The sequence below is a fragment of the Triticum aestivum genome, chromosome 4A (assembly GCF_018294505.1).
Source record: "Triticum aestivum cultivar Chinese Spring chromosome 4A, IWGSC CS RefSeq v2.1, whole genome shotgun sequence".
In the NCBI taxonomy this organism is placed as follows: Eukaryota; Viridiplantae; Streptophyta; class Magnoliopsida; order Poales; family Poaceae; genus Triticum; species Triticum aestivum.
This window is the reverse complement of record NC_057803.1, coordinates 742,702,041-742,715,650: the sequence shown is the minus strand read 5'-3', so window position 1 is coordinate 742,715,650 and position 13,610 is coordinate 742,702,041. Positions and strand designations below refer to the sequence as shown.

The 13,610-nt window shown below is 48.4% G+C and overlaps 1 pseudogene; it reads right to left on the bottom strand.

Moving 5' to 3' along the window:
• Positions 1-1,636: 1,636 nt before the first annotated feature.
• LOC123088516 (disease resistance protein PIK5-NP-like) overlaps positions 1,637-13,610 on the bottom strand; it is a 46,983-nt pseudogene continuing 35,009 nt past the window's right edge.

Below are 13,610 nucleotides of genomic sequence, written 5' to 3'. Positions count from 1 at the left end.
TTAGAGTTCAGAAAACAGAGCATAGAAGAGGAAAGCTAGCTACAGGCAACAACGATGACATGCAAACAAAGCAAAGCAGATGCTTGATTTCCCATCTTTGTCCACTGCCTTCTGCCTTCACTTCTCGATGGTAGCCAGAGTTGAGTCGAGGTCCACAAAGGTGAAGTCGCCGGAGTATTGAGTTTGTAATCCAGGCCCTGGTCCCAAAAGATAGATATAATTTACACCACTATCATCATCATCATCATCAATGGATCTCTGGTAGGTAAGCTACAATATTGAACTGCCTACGAATATGCGAGAATATTGGGAACTGGAAACTATCTGTATTCAAAGCTATGATGTGTAGATATATTGCATAGCTAGAGTTTCTCATCAAGATGGCCAGGTGGTGAGCTGGATCTTTCTTCAGGAGCTGAGATATCTACCTAGTAGAAATCACTGATGTTGTTCTATGCCCATTTTCTTGCCCACTGAGTTCCTTCATAAAATTGCTCTGTTTTGTGTGTAGTTTCTGTATTTGAAATAATAATTGATGCGTGTGTCCTTGCAATTTCGCAGGCATCAATTGTGGAATTCTGGCAACACGGTGAGTGATCTATGATGATGGTTCATTGCGTAATTGTATTCCATGTTCCAGGATATTGATGTTGTAAATGCTATTGCTCGGGACGAAGAAAACAACAGATTGTTTGGTGAGTATATATATATTTTTTGTACTCGTCCTAAGATCGAGGCCTCGAGGTGGTTCTCTAATTAACACTTCCACTCTGCTCAGTGACCAGGAATTTGTGGCCGAAGCTTTGCGAGATCAAGCTGCGGCCGGTCGACGGGCCAGCAGACGGGTCTGTGCCTATGGCAAGCTTTTATTGAAGAGAAGTGTCGGCGAGGATGCCAATGCAAGATTTTTTATTTTATTTTATTTTTACCTCGGCGCAGATATGTACATGTATTTCGCCTCCTGTTCGATGGAGGCAATCGGTAGGTTGAAGATATAAATTTTTGCGGTGACTTGTAGGAATCTGCTTCCTTCCTCTGCTTTACAAGGGGGGGAGCAAGTCTAAGTTGCCAATTACTTCATCCGTTCCATAATATAAAGCGTTTTTTATATTACACTAGTGTCAAAAAACGGCCTTATGAGACGGAGAGTAGCTGCTAAAAGGTACGTAGCACAAGGCAAGGATCAACACAGGAAAAAATTATACAATAACCTGAAATTTAGATTACACACAATTATCACATTTATTATTGCTACACAATATATAGCAGAGTTTTGGTAGCAAGTGCATAATAAAGCATATATACTAGGTATAGAGTTTTCGGCCCCTAACTTGGATTATTTATTATAAACACACACAGGACGACAATACAGATACAGGTGCCTTACGGCAAACCAACTAGGAAACAAGCTTGCGTGAATAAATAACGACGGACGGAATAACCTGCAAATTAAGACGACCGTCTGTTGGTAAAAAATACTCCCTCCGTTCTTAAATATTTGTCTTTCTAGAGATTTCAACAAGTGACTACATACGGAGCAAAATGAATGAATCTACACTCTAAAATATGTCTAGATACATCCGTATCCGATATTCTATTTGAATCTTTAAAAAGACAAATATTTAGGAACGGGGGGAGTAGAAAGGAAGAAAGATCCAACAAGATTGATACCAAGTCGGAACCCAGCCACACGTGTGGATTGCCTACCTTGGTCGTGCCAATACAATACTCGGCAGGAAATCAATCACGCTCCTTCTCGATCTTCCCGGCCCCACTGCTGGTAGCTTGTGGAACCTGTGTGCTCTTTTTCGCTGGAAACCACTCCTCTTCGTGGCCAGAGACATCAAACATCATCTGATTGGGATGCTCCTGGGCTTCTTTGCTCCTTCCTGGAAGGTAAATTGTGGCATGCACCGGCTGTCAATAACGAGTTGCTTGAGCCTCCGGAATCCTTCACCGCTGATGGCTATAGGCGTAAGTTTGTCCAGGTTGGACATCTCCCGCAGAATCTTGAGATCCTGCTCCTCCTCTAGTTTGTAGATCCTGATATTCAAGGTGGCAAGGTCGTTGAAGTGATCTTTGATCCACCGTGGAATGTGCATGTGCTTCGTGCCAACGATTAGGCCCCCGCGATCGCCAACCCAACGCGCCATTTGAACTGACAGGATCTCCCCGGCTAACTCAGACACAAGATCACTCTTGTTCCAGGCTTTGCGGACGCACCCGGGCACTCCTTCCAATTTCGAAAGCTGACTAGCTTCCCAGGATAGTGCACCGATGGTCGCGTCTAGTTTCAAAATCTCCAGATTCTTTAGCCTTCCGATTTCACTTGGTATCTTCACGACCAATTCACCACGCAAGAGCAGCCGCTTCAAATTCTGGAGGTTCCCAATCTCACGAGGCAGCTTTTTGAGCCATCTGTTGTAACTCAGGTCCAGGGTCTCTAAATGTTGTAGGTCCCCGATCTCAGTGGGTAGCCTTGTGAACATTGCCCCACACATGTCTAGTGTTTTCAAATGTTGCAACTTCCCAATCTGGTGAGGCAGCACTTTGAGCTCTGTGTAATGGAGGTTCAGACTATCCAAATTATGGAGCTTCCCGATCTCAGCAGGCAGCCTTCTAGCTAGGCCTGCTATAGCTCAGGTCCAGAGTCTCTAAATGCTGCAGATCCCCTATCTCCCTAGGCAGCTTTGCCAGCTTTTTGCTGTGACTCATGTCTAGAATCTTCAATTGCGGGAGGTCCCCAATCTCGCTGGGTAACTCTGTGATCCATGTGAATCTTATCTGTAAAGTTTCCAAATAGTGCAGCCTCGCTATTTCTGGTGGTATCACATTAATTCCCGTCCCATCTAGGCCGAATAGGTGCCTCAGATGGAGAAGTCCACATATATCTTTCACATGATGATTCCCATAATGGTAATCCCGACGAACCTTTTCGAACTCAAGATACTGCTGATGATATTGAAGATCCAACACTCGCACATGTTTCAACTTCTCAAAAGGGATATATCTCTTGGCACCTTCAAAAACAACAAGAGATCGAATCCGAGACCAATCCAAGCCTAACAAGGGATCCACTCCCTCCGCTGCACCATCATCAATTGGATAATCGTCTATACATAGATGATGTATTTGACAGGAATATGCCAATGTGATGCCGGAACTGCTAGTAAAGAATTTATCTTCATGCAATTTCCATCTAAGGAAATTTCGCATCATCGGATGATTATTTGGTAGTAGGACATGCCCAATGAATCATCCACATGCAGCATAAATCCCCTGTTGCAAAGCTCTTCGAAGTAACATTTTCCTGTATCCTCTTTATAAGTAAATCCTTCAGCGACCCATCTCATGACCAAATCATTCATGTCAAAACGGTAATTCTGAGGGTATATACTGCAGTACAACAAACAAGTCTTCAACATATGGTGAGGAAGATCATCGTAGCCAAGCTGCAAGCTCTCTACCAACGGTTCGAACCCTGGAGTGTTCTGAATTCCACCTTTCTTAACTTGCTTCTCAATCATGTCTTGCACATCACATGCCTTTACATGTACCCCTAGTTGTTCTTGTTGCTCTCTGACAATTGCCATTGCTGAAAACATGCAAAGTAGTGCTAACGGCAGACAACAACACATGCGCACAATAGGATGGTCGCGGTCAAAACCTTCTCCAACCATGTCAGGCTTCATCCAAGCGGTGAAATCTTGCACATGAGGTCCGTAGAACCATCTTTCCTCTTCAAAACTCCATCCAGGATTCATTCTGATGCAGAGCTTGTTATAATCGATATCATCTGATACAGAATCAATACGGGTTGTCATGACAATTCTACTGCCCAGATTATTTTGTGGAATAGACTTGCTGATGATCTCCCATTCTCCATGATGCCATATGTCATCAATTACTACTAGGTACCTAGGCAAGTTGGTTACACAAATAGTTAGTAGTAGACAAACACCGCATGAGGCTGTAAAAGCAGCTCGAGGACAAGGAAGGTAAGCAATACCTTATGGGAGTATTTAAAAGATGTGGTTGCAAAAGATGGCAGGAATAATGTGAATACTGCAGGGGCCACGAACGAGGTGGCGACCCTGAAGGAAGCGGTGTCCAAGGCCGAAAGCAATGCGGCCGCGGAGCGCACCGAGCGAGAGAAGCAGGAGGCGCGGGTGGAGGAGGTGCGGCAAGAGCTCCAGGCTCTCGTGGAAAAACACGAGAGTTTGGAGCGTGACTCAAAGACTTGAGAGTCCGAGCTCGCCTCGGCCCTTGAGAGCGCCAAAGCCGCTAAGGCCGAAGCCAAAAAAGCCCTCCAGGAAATTGAGGCGATGAAGAAGATAGCGGCAGGTAAGGCATTCTATATGCAAAGCAAGCATGTGAAAGTGAATTATCTGTTACTTACCCGAATCCGGAGCTCTCCAGGAGCATTCGCAGATCTGCCCCGCAGTGTGTCTGATGCTGCCGCGTTCTACCGAGCCGAGGAGGGAAGCTCGACGGAGAAGGTGTTCTGGTCTCAGTATGCTGAGGCCGGACACCCGGTGCCCTTAAGCGACCAGTTGAAGCAGCTGGTCGAGCTCCATAAGGTGGCCGAACAGGCCATGAGGGGCCTCATAGTTTGGTTGTGGCCTAAGGAAGCCATGCCTGGGAGCTAATTCGGGCTGGTGAGGCAGATGGTGGACGCCTGTCCATGGATTGACGTCGTCAAGCGCTCCGTCTGCATCGAAGGTGCCCGTATGGCCCTTGCCCTTGCTAAGGTGCACTGGGGCAAGATGGACGCTGAGAAGCTTGTGACGGACGGACCACCACCACGCAAGGAGCATCGCAAGCCTGAAATGTATTATGAGGGCGTCCTGAAGGGTGCCCGCCTTATAGCGGATGAATGTTCCAAAGATGTAATATTTGAGTAGACTCGCATTTGTTATCCTGTGCGCTGAAAACTTGTTCATATGCGCTAAGTAAAACTTTTGAATTTAAAATATTACCTTCTGTGCGGCCGTGTATTAAATTTGAGAGATGACGAGTCGTCGGCTTCAGCCCCCATGCCACGAGTGCTGGGGTGTTTGGGATAAACTTGAGCACTCTTGTTCCCATTCTTGGGTCCTTCGAGGGAGGAGCTCAATGCAACGAACAAGGCAACCGGACTATAATGCTTGAACACTCTCACTTAGCCATAGAATTCTATAATTTTAAATTTCGGCGAAGCCCTTAGTATTCGGAAGACTGAGTTCGGGGCGCTATCCATGCCTAGGCCGGACAATGCCGACTCCTTGCTCTAAGCGGCATAAGTCTTTAGGGACTCGAAACCTCTCGAACAGCGACCGGCTCTCGCCCTATCATGACGGTCAGTTTTAGCTTTCTCCACTGGGGTGCTTAACCCAGCTCAACCGGGGCACAATCGCAGTGGTTCTCCCAGCGCTACCTTAGCCGATATAACGGAACATAAGGTACCAAAACATGGGAGCCGGGAAAACCCAACTATTGACCCAAGACATGATTCGGAGCTGATGCATATAATGCTATAAGTTCGGGGTGCCGCACTTGTGAAAGTGTTCGGACTTATCACACCATGTTGTGGGGTACTTAAGCCCCTGGTGTATTGCCCGTACCAAAGTGTACGGTTGCACAATGTCATAAATGAACACACACACACACACACACACACACACACACACACACATATATATATATATAGTAAAAAGGGAATTCAATAATAGGCAGAAGCTATGTATTGTTTATTCAAAAGGGCTGCAGTAAGAGCAGAACGATACAAATAGTGTGATAAGCAAGGGACATGACTTTTTGACATGTCCCCCTCCAGGGGTAAGCTACGGGATGGTGTGTAAAACAGGTATACTGCTCATAATAGAGACCACCTGGACAGTCGACGTAGCTTTCTGCTTCCCTGGCTGTTGCATCGTGTGTTCGGTGATTCTACTACCGGACAGGGCTTCGTGAGAACGGAGTCCTGAAAGTAAAAAAGAAAGAAGAAAAGAATGACACAATCGGGAGCCCCTGGTGCGGTTGAGCCGCATTCTGGGCATGCCGTGGTCGTGCCCCTCCCCCTATGCCCATGGTATTTCCAGAGCGTAATTATGTACGAGTAGTACTGGTTTCGCAATTTCGCGAGGGATGGGGTTTGGGCCGCATTGCTATGCGTGCTCGGAACGTGCCACGCGGTTTTGTTGTAGGTTACTCCGGGCGCGCTTGATGGTGTCCGGACGTTTAACAGTCGGACTCGAGAATTGCCTTGAGAGGCTGCTTTGTACTTCCGCCGCGAGGGCCGCCGTATGCTCCTCCGTCCGGAGAGAGTGTCGGTGTTTCCATTGACCGTAATGACTCCTCGAGGACCTGGCATCTTAAGCTTGAGATATGCGTAGTGCGGCACCGCATTGAACTTTGCAAATGCGGTTCGTCCGAGCAGTGCGTGATAGCCGCTGCGGAACGGGACTATGTCGAAGATTAACTCCTCGCTTCGGAAGTTATCCGGGGATCCGAAGACCACTTCAAGTGTAACTGAGCCTGTACAGTTGGCCTCTACACCTGGTATGACGCATTTAAAGGTCGTCTTCGTGGGTTTAATCCTTGATGGGTCTATGCCCATTTTGCACACTGTGTCCTGATAAAGCAGGTTCAGGCTGCTGCCGCCGTCCATTAGGACTCTAGTGAGAAGAAATCCGTCAATGCTTGGGTCTAGAACCAATGCGGCGAATCCTCCATGGCGGATGCTAGTGGAGTGGTCCCTTCGATCAAAAGTGATCGGGTAGGAAGACCACGGGTTGAACTTTGGGGCGACTGGGTCCATCGCATATACGTCCCTTAGTGCATGCTTCCGCTCCCTTTTGGGTATGTGGGTTGCGTATATCATGTTCACCGTCCGCACTTGTGGGGGGAAGCCCTTCTGTCCTCTATTGTTCGGCGGCCGGGGCTCCTCCTCGTCATCGCTATGCAGCCCCTTGTCATTGTTTTCGGCATTTAACTTGCCTGCCTGCTTGAACACCCAACAATCCCTGTTGGTGTGATTGGCTGGTTTTTCGGGGGTGCCGTGTATCTGGCACGAGCGATCGAGTATTCGATCCAAATTGGACGGGCCCGTAATACTTCTTTTAAATGGCTTTTTCCGCTGACCGGGTTTAGAGCCTCTGAATCCGGCATTGACTGCCGTATCCTCAGCATTATCACCGTTAATGCGGCGCTTGTGCTTGTTGCGACACGACCTGCCATTGTTGTCTTTGGTATCTGAATTACTAGGGCTCTTGGTCATGTTGTTACTACGAGCTAGCCAGCTGTCCTCTCCCGCGCAAAAGCGGGTCATGAGTGTTGTGAGGGCTGCCATGGATTTCGGCTTTTCCTGTCCTAGGTGCCGGGCAAGCCACTCGTCACGGATGTTGTGTTTGAAGGCTGCAAGGGCCTCTGCATCCGGACAATCGACGATTTGATTTTTCTTGGTTAGGAACCGTGTACGGAATTGTCTGGCTGATTCCTCTGGCTGCTGAATTATGTGGCTTAGGTCATCGACGTTTGGTGGTCGCACATATGTGCCCTGAAAATTGTCAAGGAATGCGGCTTCCAAGTCTTCCCAACAACCAATTGACTCTGCTCGCAAGTTGTTAAGCCAATGTCGGGCTGGTCCTTTAAGCTTGAGTGGGAGGTATTTGATGGCGTGTAGATCATCATCGCGGGCCATGTGGATGTGAAGGAGATGGTCCTCGATCCAAACCGCAGGATCTGTTGTGTCATCATATGATTCAATGTTTACGGGTTTGAAACCCTCAGGGATTTGATGATCCATCACTTCATCTGTGAAGCATAGTGGGTGTGCGGCGCCTTTGTATTGGGCTATATCACGACGCAGCTCAAATGAGCTTTGTCTACTATGTTCGGCCCGGCCGGAGTTGCCATATCCGGTGTGACGGTTATCGTCACGTGTCGCGGGGCGCCCACACGATCCGTAGATCGATCCTGTTTGCCTTGCCTTGTCCTCCAATATGTCTCGCAGGTCTGGCGCATTTCCCCGCACCTTGGTATTTTTTGAGCGGCATCGGGGTGCGGCTTGAGTTGAGGGCCGAGAGGCCTCTCTGTCGCGGCCACGAGGTGGTCGGTCAGCCATGTCATGCGCTGGTGATGTAGGTTTGGGTGCTTCCTCCTCTAACCGGGGTAGCAGCCTACGTTTTGGGTAGCTTTTGGAGGGGCGCTCGAGTTCATACTCTTCGGCCGCAAGGACTCCAGTCCATCTGTCAGCTAGCAGGTCTTGGTCAGCTCTAAGCTGTTGCTGCTTTTTCTTGAGGCTGCTTGCCGTGGCCATGAGCCTGCGTTTGAAACACTCTTGTTCGACGGGATCCTCGGGCACGACGAATTCGTCAGCTGGCTTCTCCATCCTCCTGCGCTGAGTCCTGCTGGAGGGGGTTGTCTTCGGCACTGTCCAGGGTGTTATTGTCTCCCGTGCCGGAATCACCGTTTTTGCTGTGGCGGGATTTAGAGCGGCACCGCTGACGCCGGCGCTTAGGCTGTTTCTTGGAGGGGTCATCCTCCGCTGTTCCGTCGCCATTCCCATCTTTTGGGATGTCCACCATGTATATGTCGTATGACGAGGTGGCCTTCCAGTGCCCTGTGGGTGCTGGTTCTTGATCGTCTCCTGCATCATCGTCCATACCGTCGATGTCTTCGGAGTCGAAGTCGAGCATGTCAGTTAAATCATCGACAGTGGCTACGAAGTGGGTGGTGGGTGGGCTTTGAATTTCTTCGTTGTCCGCATCCCAACCTTCCTGACCATAATCCGGCCAGGGCTCTCCTGATAAAGAGAGAGACTTTAGTGATTTCAGGATGTCGCCAAAGGGCGAGTGCTGAAAGATGTCCGCGGCGGTGAATTCCATGATCGGCGCCCAATCAGATTCGATTGGCAGGGGCGCGGAAGGCTCGGAGTCTGGAGAGGAGTCCGGCAACTTGGAGTTACGAGCTTCGCAAAGGACGGGGTAGGTGTTCGGCTCAATTGCCGTAGAGATCGCAGCCCCCAAGGCGGTGTCTAGCCACCCGTCCTCGATCAGCGCAGTTGGCTCCGAACTAAAGGTCGGAGCGGACACGGGTGCGGCCTCCAGGACACTGTTCTGCGGCAGAGCTAGATCATGCCCCTCGCCACAGTGCGGCGCGCTTGGCTGTGGCTCGAACCCATCGAAGATCAAGTCTCCGCGGACGTCAGCCGTGTAGTTCAAACGTCCAAATCTGACCTGGCGGCCAGGGGCGTAGCTTTCAATCTGCTCCAGATGGCCAAGCGAATTGGCCTGCAGTGCAAAGCCGCCGAATACGAAGATCTGTCCGGGGAGAAAAGTCTCACCCTGGAGCACATTGTCGTTGATGATCGAAGGAGCCATCGGGCCTAAAGATGACGACACAGAGGAACTCTCAATGAAAGCACCAATGTCGGTGTCAAAACCGGCGGATCTCGGGTAGGGGGTCCCAAACTGTGCGTCTAGGCGGATGGTAACATGAGTCAAGGGACACGATGTTTTTACCCAGGTTCGGGCCCTCTCGATGGAGGTAAAACCCTACTCCTGCTTGATTAATATTGATGATATGGGTAGTACAAGAGTAGATCTACCACGAGATCAGAGAGGCTAAACCCTAGAAGCTAGCCTATGGTATGATTGTTGTTCGTCCTATGGACTAAAACCCTCCGGTTTATATAGGAACCGAAGAGGGTTAGGGTTACACAGAGTCGGTTACAATGGTAGGAGATCTACATATCCGTATCGCCAAGCTTGCCTTCCACGCCAAGGAAAGTCCCATCCGGACACGGGACGAAGTCTTCAATCTTGTATCTTCATAGTCCAGGAGTCCGGCCGAAGGCTATAGTCCGGCTATCCGGACACCCCCTAATCCAGGACTCCCTCAGCCGGTTTATCTCTTGAAGATAAACCGGGACTTTTATATTTCATACTGTATTTTGTTAACTTCCCTTGCCTGTGTATTTTCTTGATCAAACACACATTAGCCCCCAAGTGCCAAGATTAAAACTTGTATTGATCCTTGGGACTTCAAACAATCAGTAGTAAAGAAGCAATCCGCATTAGCCCCCAAGTGCCAAGTGTATAACTGGTTATATGCTTGGGACTTTTGATAAAATATTTACATGCTCCTCATCTGACTGTGGCAGGCTGATATAAATCACCAAGGCTCTCAAATTGCTGATCTTCAAGAGAATATCAAGTCCCAACAAGCAGAGACTCCCAGGGCCAAAGATGAGCTTAAAACCGCTTTGGCAGCCATGGAACAACTGAAAGAAGGGTTCAAGAATGAGCGTGCCAGCTGGGAAACAGAGAAGACATCATTGTTGAAGCGGGCTGAGGACGCCGAGTCAGCTCTTAAACCGGTGGCGGAAGAACTAACTGGGTTGAAGCGCCAAGTAAATGCCATGACCTCTGCGATATTTGGTAAATACTTCTGTCAAGATCTCTTGAATAACCATCTTTGAAATTTGCCGGTTTAACATCAAAATCTTAAACCGTTGTAGGTGGCCGTGTTGCTCATCTGGGCTCTGACATGCGGGTGAAGCTGAAGGCAGCCTATACGTTGATAGAGCAACTGTATACCGGTGCCCAACGGGTTACCTGTGCGGTCTCCTACAACAAACCGGCCCCAACATTGATCAAGGACACTCTGGCAAGGTTATCCATGACGCTGGCGCAGATAGAAGAGATGAAGCGCTCTGCTGCCAGGGCTGGCGCTCTGTTGGCACTTACCCGAGCCAAAGCATGGATAGCTGATCTGCATCCAGTTGATATTGCCAAGGGCTTTCCTGGTGAGCAAGAAAACGGGGCAGAATTTGACAATGAAGCCCTCAAAGTTCTAACAAAGGAGATGCGTCCCCTGGCGAGTCAATTGGCGGAAGAAGCTAACTTGACTGTTCACCGGTCCTTTTATGATGCGAACAACCAGCGAATTGACACTGCTGCGAAGGAAGTATAAAATCTTATCCCACCAATCCGTAAGCACACTTACGCCCCTGAGGTTGATCCGTCCGAACTTATAAGTGAAGAGGCTGTCTTTCAAGCTTTAACCCGGATTGACTGGACCACCGTTGACTTCCTGCCACTGGATGGAGAGGAGGAGGCTGAACCGATGCTAGATGATCCATCAACTTCACGTCAACATGGTGATGAGCCTTGATCCGGCAAGTGGGTTGATGTTTCACAAACTGTGCTCTGTAAAGAACAATCCTTTATTTTGGGCTGTAAAGCGCCTTGTAATAGGCTAGTTTGAAAATACTTTGATCTGCTTATGTACCTTGTAATAGGCGCCTTGTAATACACTGAGATATGACTTTGTTTGATCCGCCATGATAATTGCAGTACTTGCTTATGTACCTTTATAACAGTATGCTGTCCTTATATCTGCATAACAAAAGATCTGTCCGGGCAGTTTACCGCTGGACGGGTCATAATGCCCAATACATAACCTGGTAGGTAACCAAGGTTGTAAAAATAGCAAAAAAATAAATCATACCTGTGATATGAAATTATGTTGTTGGTTTACCAACTTATTTGTAGTAAGGGTGAATACCCAACTTTCACCATGCAATGCTGGTATTGTAAGAAGTAAAACCGAGTTGTGATGAACACCGGATGATCATACTGGTGACAATTAGTCAAAGCCAGACCGGATTGAAAGATGCCAGTTCACCATTGATTATATGCTTGAACAGATGATAACTGTAAGCCACACCAGGTTAAAAAACACCGGGTTGAGATGAAGACATATAGCCTGGCCGGATCAAGAGATGTCGGTTTACCTTAAAAGGTGACCAAATAAGGATAAAACTTGCAAAAAACAAAGCAAATAAAAACTTGTAGTCGAGGCTTTTTGAGGGCTGCCAGGCCCAAATTCGAGGCTTTTCGTGGGCTGCCAGGCCGCTGAGTTAAACCATTTGACAAAGCCTTTTAAGATGGGCCTCCAACTAACCAATCGTGGTTTTAACTTTGACAAGTTCAGGATCTGAATGAGAGTAACTGTCAAACGTTCGGCGGGTCATGCCAGGATTACCTGGATAGGAGTGGCTTACTTGATGAAGGCAGGTTAACCCGGGGTTTTAGGTGAATACACCAGGCTTCCAAGCCGTGGGTCGATACCCAGTTACAAGGGTCCTTTCAAACTCTTTGTTACTTTACACAAAGAGCCCCCAAGTAACTTTGTGAGCTGTGCTCAATGGGTGCCTATGTTTGAGTCATGCTAGTAGCAACAGATCTCTCTTTGGCCCCTTGGGTGTGAAGCTCCCAAGCTGTATGATGGCATAATAGCCGGTTCAATGGACAAAAAGGGTCATTGCTTTGAAAGCAGAAGCCCCCTTGTATCCAAGCAACATTGGAAGAACGGCAGAGGCCCTGCTTGTAGCAAGGGTGCCGGTTTATTATATTAATCATAATATATACATTGTCATAATATGTACATAAGAAGATCCTATAACTCAAGTGTAGTACGGCCGAAGGAGAGCTATGTTCCACGGCCGCCGGATCTCCTCCTCAGAAGTGCGTGAGTCTTCTCGAACATCAATGAGGTAGTATGATCTGTTGTGCAGATTCTTGCTGACCACAGAGGGCCCTTCCCAAGGTGGGGATAACTTGTGCATGTCGGTCTGATCCTGGATGAGCCGGAGCACTAAATCGCCTTCTTGAAAGGTTCTTGTTTTAACCCGGCGGCTGTGATAACGCCGCGGGTCTTGCTGGTAAACCGCCGAACGATCCAAAGCTATATCCCGCTTCTCATCTAACAGGTCCAGTGCTTCTTGACGTGCTTGCTCATTGTCTGCTTCAACATAATTGGCAACCCGAGGCGAGTCATGACGAATAACACTGGGGAGTACCGCTTCTGCTCCGTAAACCATGAAGAAAGGCGTATAACCTGTAGATCGGTTTGGGGTGGTGTTTATGCTCCATAACACAGATGGTAGTTCTTCCACCCAGCAACCCGGCGTCTGCTTCAAGGGGACCATAAGCCGGGGCTTGATACCCTTTAGAATTTCCTGATTAGCTCGCTCAGCTTGACCATTGGATTGGGGATGAGCCACAGACGCTACATCTAGCCGGATGTGCTCTCATTGACAAAAATCCTCCATCTCGCCTTTAGATAGGTTCGTGGCATTATCCGTGATAATGCCGTGTGGAAAACCGAAACGGAAGATCACCCTTTTAATGAATTGAACCGCTGTGGCTGCGTCACACTTGCTTACTGGCTCCGCTTCAACCCATTTAGTGAACTTGTCAACCGCCACCAACAGGTGGGTCTTCTTATCCTTTGATCACTTGAAAGTCCCTACCATGTCAAGCCCCCAAGTTGCGAATGGCCAGGTGATAGGAATCATCCGTAGCTCCTAAGCCGGCACATGAGCTTGTCTTGAGAATTTTTGACAGCCGTCGCACCGTCTGACCAAGTCCTCAGCATCAGCATGAGCTGTCAACCAATAGAAACCGTGACGAAAAGCTTTAGCAACCAAGGATTTTGAACCGGCGTGATGACCACAGTCTCATTCGTGGATCTCACGTAAAATCTCACGGCCTTCCTCAGGAGAAACACAGCGCTGGAATGCCCCAGAAACACTGTAGTGGTGTAACTCGCTGTTGTGAACA